The 15265-nt window shown below is 38.3% G+C and overlaps 1 pseudogene; it reads left to right on the plus strand.

Annotated features, from left to right (window-relative positions):
* Positions 1 to 1931, plus strand: part of LOC149260236 (uncharacterized) — a 51661-nt pseudogene extending 49730 nt beyond the window's left edge.
* Positions 1932 to 15265: the final 13334 nt, after the last annotated feature.

The following is a 15265-nucleotide window of genomic DNA, read 5'->3' on the forward strand; positions in this document are numbered from 1 at the left end:
TTTGAACAACTGCATATTCAAAAACAATGTTAAATATGACTCTCTTTAGTGAGAGCTTCCTACTCTACATATTTCTTCTTTTCAAATGCATGAAGGTTGTCTTCCACTGTTATGTTGTTAGCAGATATTCTCATCAAAAACTTTTCAATCACTTTATCTTGTTTTTGATCATCAATTGTTGCTAGATGACATACTACTTCATGAGTAGTTCCAACTGCTTCATATCTTGTTACTACAGTATCAGCTTCAGCCTTCAATGTTTCATGAAACATTGCACTTACCATATTGCCACAATAAATCCTTGTTTCAAAAAAAAACCACACATATCATCAACATAATGTTCATCCACACTATGGTGGGATATCTAAGCATTCTTGTGCTCATTGTCAATTTCATTGACAATTTCAACTTCACCAAATCCATCAGCTACAGCTGGATTCACCAATTCACATATCACTTTGCATTCATCATCCACATTTGTCTCATCACAGTGGGATTCACCATCATCTGTATCATCCACATTATAGTGGAGTCCTTGAGCATTTATTCTCTCTTGCTCTGTTTCACACGCAGAGGCTTCAACTTCTCTCTCTGCAATCTTTACTGCATCTTCTTCATCCATATGCATGCTTGCATAATGGATTTCAATTTTATAGTCTTGACAACCACCATCCACTTTTAAGTGGGGTTCTCCTAGCTTTGTTTTCCTCTGAGATTCATGCTCATATACTCTCAGATATGTGGTTGATTTCTTTTCTTGTGACATTTTCCGATATTCTATGTCGCTCCCACCTGCACCAAACTCTGCTTCCAGGAAATTCCATGCTTCCTTGAAAGTTGTAGCTTTTGCTACCTTGCACAAACACTTCTCACCCAATGCCTGCTTTATAAAATTCAATGCTAAAGCATCACATACTTCATCATATGGGTTATTAGACTCATACTCAATTAACTCTTTAGCTCTAAGAAAAATTAAAATCTTGATAACCCAATGATCAAAATATTTACATGTAAACAAAATAGGTGGTAGCAGATCAAAGCTACTCTAATCACCCTCAATTTATTCTTTGTCTTTTGCTAGACTTCTTAGTTCCTCGATTGCGGCATGCACCTCTCTAACCATGGCAACAATCTCTTATTGTTCTTTTTTATTCCTTTCCTTAGTCTTTTCCAGTCACGCTTTGTGACCCATGACTGTTGTCATTCCTTTTCTTATAGCTGCTTTGCTGATTGCTTGAGGTTGTCTTCCATATCGCCCTCGAAATATATATATATATATATATATATATAATTTTCAATATGTACCCCGACAAAACATAATCTTCACCTAAAAAATTATCATACTTCACAAAAACAACAAGATTTTACAAAACCCTCAACCCTCTTGTTTAATAAAATCCTTTTAATTCTAATTCTTAGAATCCAAAAAAATATATTTCCATACAAATATCACTAATCTCCTTTTTCAAGTAGAATAAACCCCTTTTTTTTAATTTTTTATAGGGAAAAAAACAAACATCACTTTAAGCGCTTTCCAAAAGAGAACCTTTAAAAAATATCCCTTTAAATTTTCAATAACTTGCGCACGTGACATTCAGCAGCCTTTTTAAAAAACCATTTGTAAAGTATTTAAAAAAACCACGTTCAAAAATTTAAAAATGGTCATGTGAGTGCAATGCTAACGTACGTGTGGGGCACATGGCTAACGGCAATTCCTATTTCCACCTCCATAGCAAAGTTAATGCTATGGAGGCTACCTTTGTCAGAGTCTCACAGATCACGGCGACGGCATGGACCATACCTTTCCGGCTGCCCATACATATATGTCCATACATGCTTATACACGATGATTGGTTTTCCAGCGATTCCATAGCGCTCCGGCAGGCTCCACCGCTGCTCCCGCTTTGACATGCAGCGCCGTTTCAACTTAGCGGCTTTAATGTACATAATGCAACTAGTGGATGTAGTTAATGCAGACACCCACAAACATTCAATGAAACCTTCGCTCTCAAAATTTCAAACTCGCCCCGCTCAAAATTTTGAAATGTTGGAGAGAGGGAAGATAATGCTATCGCTAATGCTTCTCAATCACCATTTCGATGAGCCGCGCATATACTGCTCGAGGATTTGTGCGGCTTCACAGCGTTTTAATGGCGGACAATGAATTGAAAACCTTGGTTTTAATGGCGAACATTAATCTGGAAACGCTAACGCTAGAGCAGGCGCGGGAGATGACAAATCAACCGCTGGAACGCTTGTTTGAGTCAGTGGAAAATATGCAGAAGAACGACTTGGAAGAAAAGTAAAGGAAACTTAATCTGGCACTACTGGACAAAATATATGAAACGGGCGGGGATCTTACCACTCCTTTATCCACCATACAAAGCTCTATTTTCACCTTTTGTGCAACCATTTCGGGCACTAGTTTGGCAGGGTCTCGTTCGATCCGGGGGAGGGGAGAGGCTTGATACGGGGGACGTTCCGGTTCTTATTCCGCAGCTTTTGAGCGAGAAGAGTCCAGGTTTGTCGTTTCTTCTGACTGCACCTGATTCCGATCTTTCGGATTCCACAATTTCTGACCCTAAGTCCACCGAGATTTTCGATTGATAGGTAGCTGGAACGGCTACAGTTGCTGTCTGGGACCTTCGCCTCCGGAGTCGCTTCACACAGAGACTCCTCTGGATCGGATGTTGGGACTGCTAGTAGAGATGCCTATCGAACTGGAAGAGATGCCGGTCTGGAGTTACTTTGAAATTCTAACACTCATGTTTGAATCGGCAAACCATTCTGTACAGTGAGCTCATGTTTGAATCGGCAAACCATTCTGTACAGTGAAAGAAAGGTAATGGCAAATTTCCTCAACATTGAGTTAGAATCTGCCCTTCGCCAGTTCCTATATCTTATTGCCATCGGTTCTGCCATTCAAGAAAGTACAAATATCGGAGAAGTATCCCAAGGACCATTCAAAGAAGAAACAGTGGAAGCGTTTAAAGCAGATGATTGGGTCAGAAAACTATGAATCTCATCCTGCGGGGGAGCCCAACTACGTGAATATTCAGTCTACGCCCTCCATGTATCCTGCCAAGAAATACTGTGACATTTCCGGGTTCCCCACTTCGTACACGGATCCGCGTACCAAACTTCGATATGCAAATGTCGAAATGTTCAAGCGTGTAAGAAGCCTTTCGGATGAAGAAGTTCAGTCCTACCTGGCTCTCAGAAAGGCCAGAGTTGTATTGAAATGAAATAGTGAAGTTTAAAGTAATTTTTTGATGCTTGCTATTGATTTAGGGTTTGTATCTCTTTATATGTCAGAGATATTTTTTCTGCAGTAAACATGCGGTGAGTTTTTGATGGCGAAAAACTCCTGTGTCTGGTAACCGGTGATGGTATGTTTGTGCATAGGCATAGCCGTTGGGCTGAAATAAATTTCAGGTGTGTTTTTTATTGTGGTAATCCTATGTGGCGAATATGTACTACATATATGTCGTGATTTTAGGTTATCTTCCCGTTAAATTATGACTCTACGATCCATTTTGTTGGAACTGGGGTGACTGAAATCGGATTCTCTGTGTTATTTCTTTTTTGTATTATGCACTGAAGCTGTGTTGATTTTTTGCCGTGGTTGTTTTTTAATAGTCGACCTGCGGTGATTGAAACCGGATTCTTTGTTTATCGAAGTTAGGGTTTGGCTATTCTATTCTTTGATCTCTACAGTATGCCAACATATTGTTTCCGTAGTAATCATAATTCTTTAATAATGTTTTCGATTCATAAATTAGTTGTGTACATATATTTTTAAGAAGTTACATGTTCAATATTTATAAATTTTGAATGATGTTTTGTTTACTTATTTTTAAAGCAGTAATAGATGTAATTTCGGAGTGGAAAAGTTATAGGTTTTAATCTCAGAATGGGGTAGTGGATGTATACTTTTATAGTTAGATATTTAAATGGTTATCGAAAATTAGAAATGAATACATCATTCCAATAACTCAATAGATTGAGTTAGAAGAGGTTCAAATGGTAATGGCAAGTAAAGTAATTACAAAATTAGAAAAAATATTATTAAAAATAGAGATAATGATCATAAAAATAAAAATAAATAGGATTTAAAGAGTTTTGAATAATTTAGTTTTTTTTCAACTTGTTTGTGTATCTGAATGATGTAAAGGTAAAATGGATATAATTAATTTTGTTGAAACAACAATTAATGATTAGTTTAGGGTCTCTAGCATAGATGGTTTCATCTTTTAGTTAGTATGGAATAATATTTCTTATCGTAAAGGGATTATTAATGATCTCCAACAATATCATATATGTTAATGTTGTATTCCAAATAATATATTGATATGAATAAAATAACAAGATACTTAATTTTGGAGATTCTTAACTTGTAGGTAGTCTTTGGGCTCAATACCAAGGGTTATGAATGCCACTTGCCCAAAAAATTGCAAATAATTTCACTATCAAATTATTTTACATATATTTTATTGTAAAACAATCATTTACAATAATAAATCTACTCATAGGCATTGAGAATATATAATATATATAACAAATTTTTAATTAAATTGAATGTAAAAAAATGACAACTATTTTGACATAAATTTCTATTTTTTTTTTCTTCAATATGAAGAAAAATATTATAAGAATATTTTATAAAATTAAGTCTTTACCATGTAATTACTAAATATTAATAACTAAATAAATTTTTTCTTATTTCAAAATAAACACAATATACATGAATGTGAGTAACTAATGAAAGCTAGGCTTGATCCATAATAATTATGGATTTACCAGAGAGGGATCAAATCTCTTTTCACTTTAAAAAAAATTATTGAATGAGGCATCTTTTTGGACTAAAGAAGCAACCTAAGCGTTTCAAGAACTTAAAAGGGCTTTGTATGCAATTTTCATCTTAGTGAGGCCTCACTTGAAAAAATATATTTAGTATGGAGTGTGGTGCCTTAGGTCATGGCATAATTGTAGTTTTCATATAAGGAGGAGCTCTTTCCTTTATAAGTTACAAACATAAAGGAAAAAACTTAACTAAACCCATATGTCAAAAATAAATGTTGGCCGTAAGACAGTGGAATTGATGTCAACCTAGGATGTTTACCTAAGGAGTCAATTGTTTCAGCATTGATGTCAAAGAGCTTGGAGGATTTTCTATGATGATCATAGGCTTGTTGATATCTTATTAAGAGATGCTTGCATAGGTTCTATAGTTGTTGGATAAAGGATTGAATACAAATGACAAAGTTATGGGTAGAGAGGAGGAGATTTTACCTAAGTTAGAGCAACTTCTCTCTGATGATAACTAGCACAAAGCTATGATTGCAACATCTTTCCTAGGAACCCACAAAGCTATGTTTGTATAGTTTATTTTGCTACTGGGTTATTGAGTTTGATGAGAAAATTGATTGTGTAAGTCGACTGCGTTGCATAGATCTTTATTATAGAGATTGATTGTGTTAAAAAAATTATATGTAGATTATATTGTTGATTGAGCGATAGAGATGTCGTGAATCCAGTATGAAAATGGACAAAATGTGGTTCACAAATGTTTGATTGCAGAGAGAAATGGTATTAGTGTGAAATATTATGACATGAGGTCCATGATATGAGCTTTAAGGGTGTGGCCTTTAGTGGGTGAGTGGTGGCTTTTGAATTTATGGTATATTGGCATCTTCAGGTAGAGTCATGAGAACTTGGGAGTGGTGGATTCTCTCTAGCCGTGGTTGGATAGACTATTTGGTGTTGGGTTGTCCAACAAGTATGTCTTGCAAATTCATGGGAGTGGTGGCTTCCAGTAGGTGTTGACGTATAAAGTTCCGAAAGTGATGGCTTCTAACATGTTGTGGCAAGTTTTGGATTGCATAAAAGTGGTGCCCAATGCATTTAAAAAAATAAAATTGATTAATAGAAGAAGAGTGAAGCAATTGTGGGTTTCTCCCTTTGGGTTTCCACCTAACATCTGGTGCCTCTATGTGTGATGATGTGCATGTTGTTTTGATAATGTGTTGTTGCCCATGGTTACTTTTACTTGTTGCTTATGTTTATGATTATGCATTTGTTGTTTATATATGTTAATGCATAATTTAGCTATTGGCATCTTCAAGTAGAGTCGTGAGAACTTGGGAGTGGTGGATTCCCTCTAGTGTTGGTTGGATAGACTATTTGGTTTTGTGGTGTCTAGGAGTTGTGACTTGGAAAGTCATGGGAGTGGTGGATTCCAGTAGGTGTTGTCTTATAAAGTTCTGTAAGTGGTGGTTTCCGACATATTGTAGCCTAAGTAAAGTATTACTAGTGTGATTAACAAGTCGTGGCTTGCATAAAAGTGGTGGTCAATGAATTAAAATAAAATAAAATTGATTAATAGAAGAAGAGTGAAGTAGAACATCCAATGGTGGTTTTCTACCTTTAGGTTTTCACCTAACATATAGTGTCTCTATGTGTGATGATGTGCATGTTGTTTTGATAATATGTTGTTTCCCATGGTTACTTTTGCTTGTTTCTTATGTTTATGATTATGCATGTGTTGTTTATATATGTTAATGCATGATTTAATTATTGCGTAATAAAAGGAAAAAAGTAGTAAATTGATCCATGGATCACAATATTGATTTACGCCCCCCTCCCCTCACTATTGTTCACTCTTCCAACAAGAAATGTTAGTAATACTACATGTAATTAATAAATGATGTCCATACCTAACACGAAGACACTTTAAAAGTTAAAATTGATCATGATACTCTAAATTACTTCTTGGGGCAAAGACTATCTTCATAAAAGTAACAAAAATGTGTCACAAATGTGTTGAGTTAGGACTTTAAAATTATCTAAAAAAAGGGAAAAACATATTGTGGCAGATGCACTCACAAGGAAATTTGAAGACACAAATGGTTTACAATGTACTATTTCCATTCCTCGATTTGACTCAATGGAAGAAGAAAGGATAGAATGGCAAGAAGATGATAAGATATGCAAGATCATTCAACAACTATAAGAGGACCTTGATGGAGTAGAAAAATTTACATGGAAAACTGATTTTCTATGGTATCAAGATCATGTATACTTATGTAATCATTTTCAACTCAAATTGAAGGCCCTATTGGATTTACACACTTCTCCTATAAGAGGGAATTCGGGGTTCTTGAATAAATACAATAGGATCAAGAAATAATTTTTTTGGAAGGTCTTAAAGAATATTTACAAAAATTGTGGTATGCCAACAAAATAAAGGAGAGACTATCAAGAACCTAGGATCCATCATCCATTAGGCATACCCAACCAACATTGGGAAGAACTTTTCATAGATGTTATTACAAGTTTACCCAAATCTAAAGGAAAGAGTGTCATTATTCTAGTTTTAGATAAACTCACAAAGGATGCCCACCTTTTCTCTCTTTCTCATCCTCTTAAAGCATGCATTGTGGTAGAATATTTCATGGCAATAGTCCAAAAGCTACATGGAATACCAAATACTATTGTAAGTGATAGAGATCCAATTTTCATTGGAAAAATTTTGATTGAATTATTTTATTATTTAGGTGCTAATTGGCTCATGACTCATTTTACCATCTTCGATCTGATGGGAAAAATGAGATTGTGAATAAATGTTTCGAAGGATATCTACATTTTTTTTGTAAATCGTCCTTCTATTCATTCTTCAAAAAAGTGTACATCATTAACAAAAATGCAAGTAGTCTCACCCCGACCAGGTTTGTTGACTACTATAAGTAGCAAGTGACAGTAAAACAAAACAACAGAATGTAACAAAAACCACAACTTAAAGGGCCAGAAGCACCAGAAGATAAGGAACATATGTAAAACACCCAATATCATATTAATCATCAAAAATGATGGAGGCTAAGTTTTCTGGGGATGTTCGAGGAGGCAGAGGAGGGCGAAAGGCACATTGGACATGCTCTTCGAAATGGACTATCTAGGCCTCCAAATTTTCAACTTTCTCGAAGGGTAGATTATGGCCGCTCGAGACCACCACCACACATTCTCGGGTATGGCACTGAAAATAGTGCATCTTGTGCAATGTCCTGATAAGCTGTGATGAGCACCAATATTGCAACAAGAATGCTACAACTTCTAGGGCTACCAACTTTACTTTATCAACTTGGGGTTTCGTACAAACTTGGAGGTGATAGTGGTATATACATAGAAGATGCATCATTCTACTCATGTCACTTCTCAACTCAAGCACTTGACCATTAGGGTTCCATACCAGTACTCTATTGAACTAAAGGGAGTCTCACTACTGACAGTGAATGTAAATCTAGTTCTAGTGCAGGGAAAGTAAATGCTTGTCTATTCAGGAAATGAAAGTTGCCAAATGGTAAATGCTATGAAATTCCATAAATCATCTAGCTATGAAATGACACAAATCACTTGCAGAAAGGGAACTATGCTAATCTTGCAATTAATCATCTAGCTATGAGGAATGCTTGAAAATAGAAAGTTACTCTATCATCTCAGAATTCAAACATCCAAGCATTAACTATCTCATTCACATTTGTAGAAAAAGTCTTAATTGCTAACTTCATAAATATAAAAGCTAATGTTATATGATCTTGCAGGAGGGAAAGGAATGGGAAGGCTCGGCTAGGTGGCACTTCTGGTAATGGAGTCAAAGCTGAGGGGCTAACCTACTCCTATACTAGGCTATCTTATCATTTCAAGTAAAAACAAGGTCAAAACAGGTTGCTACAGGTTTTCTATAGGAAATTGCTACAGGATGTCCTAATCTGCTACAGGATGTCCTAGACTGCTACAAGAAGTTAGCTCAGAGGTTTTGGAGGGTAAGAATAGTGAGATGAGATGTTGGAGGGGTGCATGACAGTTGTGGAAGGTGAACATCGCCCAAGGCCAAGCCAACACCCCAAGGAGGTCGGATTTGCCTAAAGTAACTTGCTCATGGTGGCTGGAAAATAGAAGTTTGGACTATGCGTTGGTATGCTTCGACAGAAGGTGGAGAAGACCTAGGTGAAGCTCGTTGGAGGAGTCCCTTCCTGCAGATCAAAAATCCCTGCAATAAAAGTGTTTCTCTTTTCATTTATAAATCACTACATGTCCAAATGGAAAAGACGAATTGAATTTGAGGACGTTGATCTATTAAGGAATAAATCTATGACATGGAATGCCTTTTAAGCTACAAAAACCTTAAGAAAAAAAAGATAACAACTATAGATGCTTCCAAGAAATCATAAACAATTATCTAGCTAAGAATGAAACTTAATCTATGCAATAAACAAAAGACAAACTCTGTTTTTGGGGCTGTGAGAGTGGGGTCCTCTAATCATGATCCCATGAGGGAGATGAGATAGGGGCCACTCTCACAATAATTTCTAGTATAATCTCCTTCACTAAACTGCAACACTAATTTACCTCTTTAAACTAATGGAAACAAGGTTAAGCAAAAATTTAAGTAACTTGCTAAGCTAACAAAAAGACATAAATAAACTTCAACAACTAACTATCATTGTAAGATAAGAATACAACTACAAAATAAGAACTTTTGTTGCTAGGGTTGGGCCCTAACCCAAGTGCTTCAACCCTATGATTCAACTCAGTGGTGGATCAAAACAGAATCTCTCATTATCATAAAAATTTCAAGTACATCATAACAATAATAGTCAAAATGTTTAAGCTAAAATGGCCTCTTGGCTACAAAAAAAATCAAATCCTAATGAGTCCCTTGGCTTTCTTATTTATACAAAACTGGAGCTACCAACAACTCCTTAGAAAATAGGGATACTTGGCTCCCTAACTCGAGAATAACACTTCCTTGACTCTCACTAGTTTGGCTGCCAATGAACTCGACTTGCTTGGTTTTCAGTGACATTGAGTTGATGAGATAGAGTGGAGGAATCTTCAAATTATTTTGGAGTTAATGAGGGAGACCAACTCCTAAAATATCTCTTGCTTGCCTAATCTGAATTTCTGCACTCAAGTCAACCCAAAACTACTCCAATTCCTGCATTTAACACAGATTAGGCCACATGACATAGTAACTTACCTTTACTCCTCTCACTAAGCGAAAGATAAAAAAATATGTAAATAAATGTGAGAAAAGTCAATTTAATAGGCTGGAGAGTGACATTGTGACCCATATAGTTTACCTATTGATGAGCCTCATCAAGCTATGCATGTTACTCTTTCCTCACATGCTCTAGAGTAGCGAATTTATGCACAATTGTCTGGATGAAGTCCCAACAATGATCCATGTAGCATGTTTGTTGCCATCCCCATTCGTCCACGATGCTCCACCCTGTGACTGCGTCCTCCTTTGCGATGAGCAAACCCTCCTTGGTGTTGGAATTTCATGGTGTGGCCACCTTGGTTACCAATTGAAACTCCTGGGCCTCTACCTCCCCAAACCTTCAAACCATCCTTGCAATTGCCACCAGATCTTCCTCCCCCATGGCATGCTAAAGACGAAGAGTGAAGATGGCCACCCCTAGAACCACTAGAACGACCCAAGACTAAGAGGCATCTGGCATGAGTGAAAGCCTGCCCCCTCATAGACCACCAATGGGTATTTACAAGTGGTTTGGTTTTCCTTAAATAACAATGATGAGTCAATATGCATTAGTAGATAGCAGAGGCATGTGGCATGAGTGAAAGTCTGCCCCCTCATAGACCACCAATGGGTATTTACAAGTGGGGTGGTTTTCTTTAAATAACAATGGTGAGTCAACCTGCATTAGCATATAGCAGCAAGTGATCGTTGTCCACACTGTTGGTTTGACAACTAAGTTATGATAGGTTTTCCTACTATTTAAAAATTGGGTGGTTAAGAGAAATCATGATTCTCCTCTCCAACTATATTCAATTGCCCCAAACAACATATTGAAGATAAATATAAATTATTGCTTAACTATTCTATATTTTGACATTTTTAATTGATCCATCATAAATATAAATCATTGTTTAACTATTCTATGTTTTGATGTTTTTAATTGATGAGTCAATCTCATTAGCAGATAACAACCAATGATGACTATCCACATTGTTAGTTTGGCAATGAAATTAAATAACAACCAATGATGTCCATACACATTGTTATTTTGACAATGAAATTATGATAAATTTTCCCACTATTTAAAATTAAGTGATTTAAAGAAATAATTATTCTCTTTTCTAACCAAATTCAATTGACCCAAATAATATATTAAAAATAATATAAATTATTATTTAACTTTCTACATTTTAATTCAATTTTTTATTTATAAAAAACAACCACCCCTCATTCATTCAACCTATGAAGTGCGCATATACGGAAACTGGGCATATACGGAAGATGTGCGCATATACGGAAACTGTGCATATACGGAAGATGTGCGCATATACGGAGACTGGGCATATACGGAAGATGTGCGCATATACGGAAACTGGGCATATACGGAAGATGTGCGCATATACGGAAACTGGGCATATACGGAAAATGTGGGCATATACGGAAGATGTGCGCATATACGAAAACTGGGCATATACGGAAGATGTGGGCATATACGGAAACTGTGCATATACGGAAGATGTGCGCATATACGGAAACTGGGCATATACGGAAGATGTGCGCATATACGGAAACTGCGCATATACGGAAGATGTGCACATATACGGAAGATGTGCGCATATACGGAAATTGGGCATATACGGAATATGTGCACATATACGGAAGATGTGCGCATATACGGAAACTGGGCATATGCAGAAGATGTAGGCATATACGGAAACTGAGAATATACGGAAGATGTGTGCATATACGGAAACTGGGCATATACGGAAGATGTGCGCATATACGGAAATTGGGCATATACAGAAGATGTGCGCATATACGAAAGATGTGGGCATATACGGAAACTGGGCATATATGGAAACTGGGCATATACGGAAGATGTGTGCATATACGAAAACTGGGCATATACGGAAGATGTGCGCATATACGGAAACTGGGCATATACGGAAGATGTGGGCATATACGGAAACTGGTTATATACGGAAGATGTGCGCATATACGGAAACTGGGCATATCTTCCGTATATGCGCACATCTTCCGTATATGCCCAGTTTCCGTATATGCGCACATCTTCCGTATATGCCCAGTTTCCGTATATGCACACATCTTCCGTATATGCGCACATCTTCCGTATATGCCCAGTTTCCGTATATGCGCACATCTTCCGTATATGCACACATCTTCCGTATATGTCCAGTTTCCGTATATGCCCACATCTTCTGTATATGCCCAGTTTCCGTATATGCCCACATCTTCCGTATATGCGCACATCATCCGTATATGCCCAGTTTCCGTATATGCCTACATCTTCCGTATATGCGCACATCTTCCGTATATGCCCAGTTTCCGTATATGCGCACATCTTCCGTATATGCGCACATCTTCCGTATATGCCCAGTTTCCGTATATGCACACATCTTCTTATTGGAATATTCACAAAAATGAATATTTGACTCAAGCAATGAAGACATTAGAAATTGCATTTTTCATTAAATAAATATGATATAAGATGTGTGCATTTGACCCAGTTTCCGTATATGCCCACATCTTCCGTATATGCGCACATCTTCCGTATATGCCTAGTTTGGGCATATGTGCACATCTTCCGTATATGCTTAGTTTCCGTATATGCACACATCTTCCGTATATGCCCAGTTTCCGTATATGCCCACATCTTCCGTATATGCCCAGTTTCCGTATATGCCCACATCTTCCGTATATGCCCAGTTTCCGTATATGCCTACATCTTCTGTATATGCGCACATCTTCCATATATGCCCAGTTTCCGTATATGCGCACATCTTCCGTATATGCGCACATCTTCCGTATATGCCCAATTTCCGTATATGCACACATCTTCCGTATATGCGCACATCTTCTGTATATGCCCAGTTTCCGTATATGCCCAGGTTCCGTATATGCGCACATCTTCCGTATATGCCCAGTTTCCGTATATGCACACATCTTCCGTATATGCACAGTTTCAGTATATGCGCACATCTTCCGTATATGCCCAGTTTCCGTATATGCGCACATCTTCCGTATATGCGCACATCTTCCGTATATGCCCAGTTTCCGTATATGCGCACATCTTCCGTATATGCCCAGTTTCCGTATATGCCCACATCTTCCGTATATGCGCACATCTTCCGTATATGCCCAGTTTGGGCATATGCACACATCTTCCGTATATGCCCAGTTTCCGTATATGCCCACATCTTCCGTATATGCCCAGTTTCCGTATATGCCCACATCTTCCGTATATGCGCACATCTTCCGTATATGCCCAGTTTCCGTATATGCCTACATCTTCCGTATATGCCCAGTTTCCGTATATGCCCACATCTTCCGTATATGCGCACATCTTCCGTATATGCGCAGTTTCCGTATATGCCCACATCTTCCGTATATGCGCACATCTTCCGTATATGCCCAGTTTCCGTATATGCACACATCTTCCATATATGCCCAGTTTCCGTATATGCGCACATCTTCCGTATATGCCCAGTTTCCGTATATGCACACATCTTCCGTATATGCCCAGTTTCCGTATATGCGCACATCTTCCGTATATGCCCAGTTTCCGTATATGCCTACATCTTCCGTATATGCGCACATCTTCCGTATATGCCCAGTTTCCGTATATGCGCACATCTTCCGTATATGCGCACATCTTCCGTATATGCCCAGTTTCCGTATATGCCCACATCTTCCGTATATGCGCACATCTTCCGTATATGCCCAGTTTGGGCATATGTGCACATCTTCCGTATATGCTTAGTTTCCGTATATGCCCACATCTTCCGTATATGCCAAGTTTCCGTATATGCACACATCTTCCGTATATGCACAGTTTCCGTATATGCGCACATCTTCCGTATATGCGCACATCTTCCGTATATGCCCAGTTTCCGTATATGCCTACATCTTCCGTATATGTGCACATCTTCCGTATATGCCCAGTTTCCGTATATGCGCACATCTTCCGTATATGCGCACATCTTCCGTATATGCCCAGTTTCCGTATATGCGCACATCTTCCGTATATGCCCAGGTTCCGTATATGCGCACATCTTCCGTATATGCCCAGTTTCCGTATATGCGCACATCTTCCGTATATGCGCACATCTTCCGTATATGCCCAGTTTCCGTATATGCCTACATCTTCCGTATATGCGCACATCTTCCGTATATGCCCAGTTTCCGTATATGCGCACATCTTCTGTATATGCCCAGTTTACGTATATGCCCACATCTTCCGTATATGCGCACATCTTCCGTATATGCACAGTTTCCGTATATGCCCACATCTTCCGTATATGCGCACATCTTCCGTATATGCCCTGTTTGGGCATATGCGCACATCTTCCGTATATGCCCAGTTTCGGCATATGCGCACATCTTCCGTATATGCCCAGTTTTCGTATATGCACACATCTTCCGTATATGCACAGTTTCCGTATATGCCCACATCTTCCGTATATGCCCAGTTTCCGTATATGCCCACATCTTCCGTATATGCGCACATCTTCCGTATATGCCCAGTTTCCGTTTATGCGCACATCTTCCGTATATGCCCAGTTTCCGTTTATGAGCACATCTTCCGTATATGCCCAGTTTCCGTATATGCACACATATTCCGTATATGCCCAGTTTCCGTATATGCCCACATCTTCCGTATATGCCCAGTTTCCATATATGCCCAGTTTCCGTATATGCCCACATCTTTCGTATATGCGCACATCTTCCGTATATGCCCAGTTTCCGTATATGCGCACATCTTCCATATATGCCCAGTTTCCGTATATGCGCACATCTTTCGTATATGCCCAGTTTGGGCATATGTGCACATCTTCCGTATATGCCCAGTTTCCGTATATGCACACATCTTCCGTATATGCCCAGTTTCCGTATATGCCCACGTCTTCCGTATATGCGCACATCTTCCGTATATGCCCAGTTTCCGTATATGCCTACATCTTCCGTATATGCCCAGTTTCCGTATATGCGCACATCTTCCGTATATGCCCAGTTTCCGTATATGCCTACATCTTTCGTATATGCGCACATCTTCCGTATATGCCCAGTTTCCGTATATGCGCACATCTTCCGTATATGCCCAGTTTCCGTATATGTCTACATCTTCCCTATATGCGCACATCTTCCGTATATGCCCAGTTTCCGTATATGCGCACATCTTCCGTATATGCGCACATCTTCCGTATA

The sequence above is a fragment of the Pinus tabuliformis genome, chromosome 6 (genome assembly GCF_031772625.1).
Source record: "Pinus tabuliformis cultivar Carrire ecotype Pingquan chromosome 6, CPIR1, whole genome shotgun sequence".
Lineage (NCBI taxonomy): Eukaryota > Viridiplantae > Streptophyta > Pinopsida > Pinales > Pinaceae > Pinus > Pinus tabuliformis.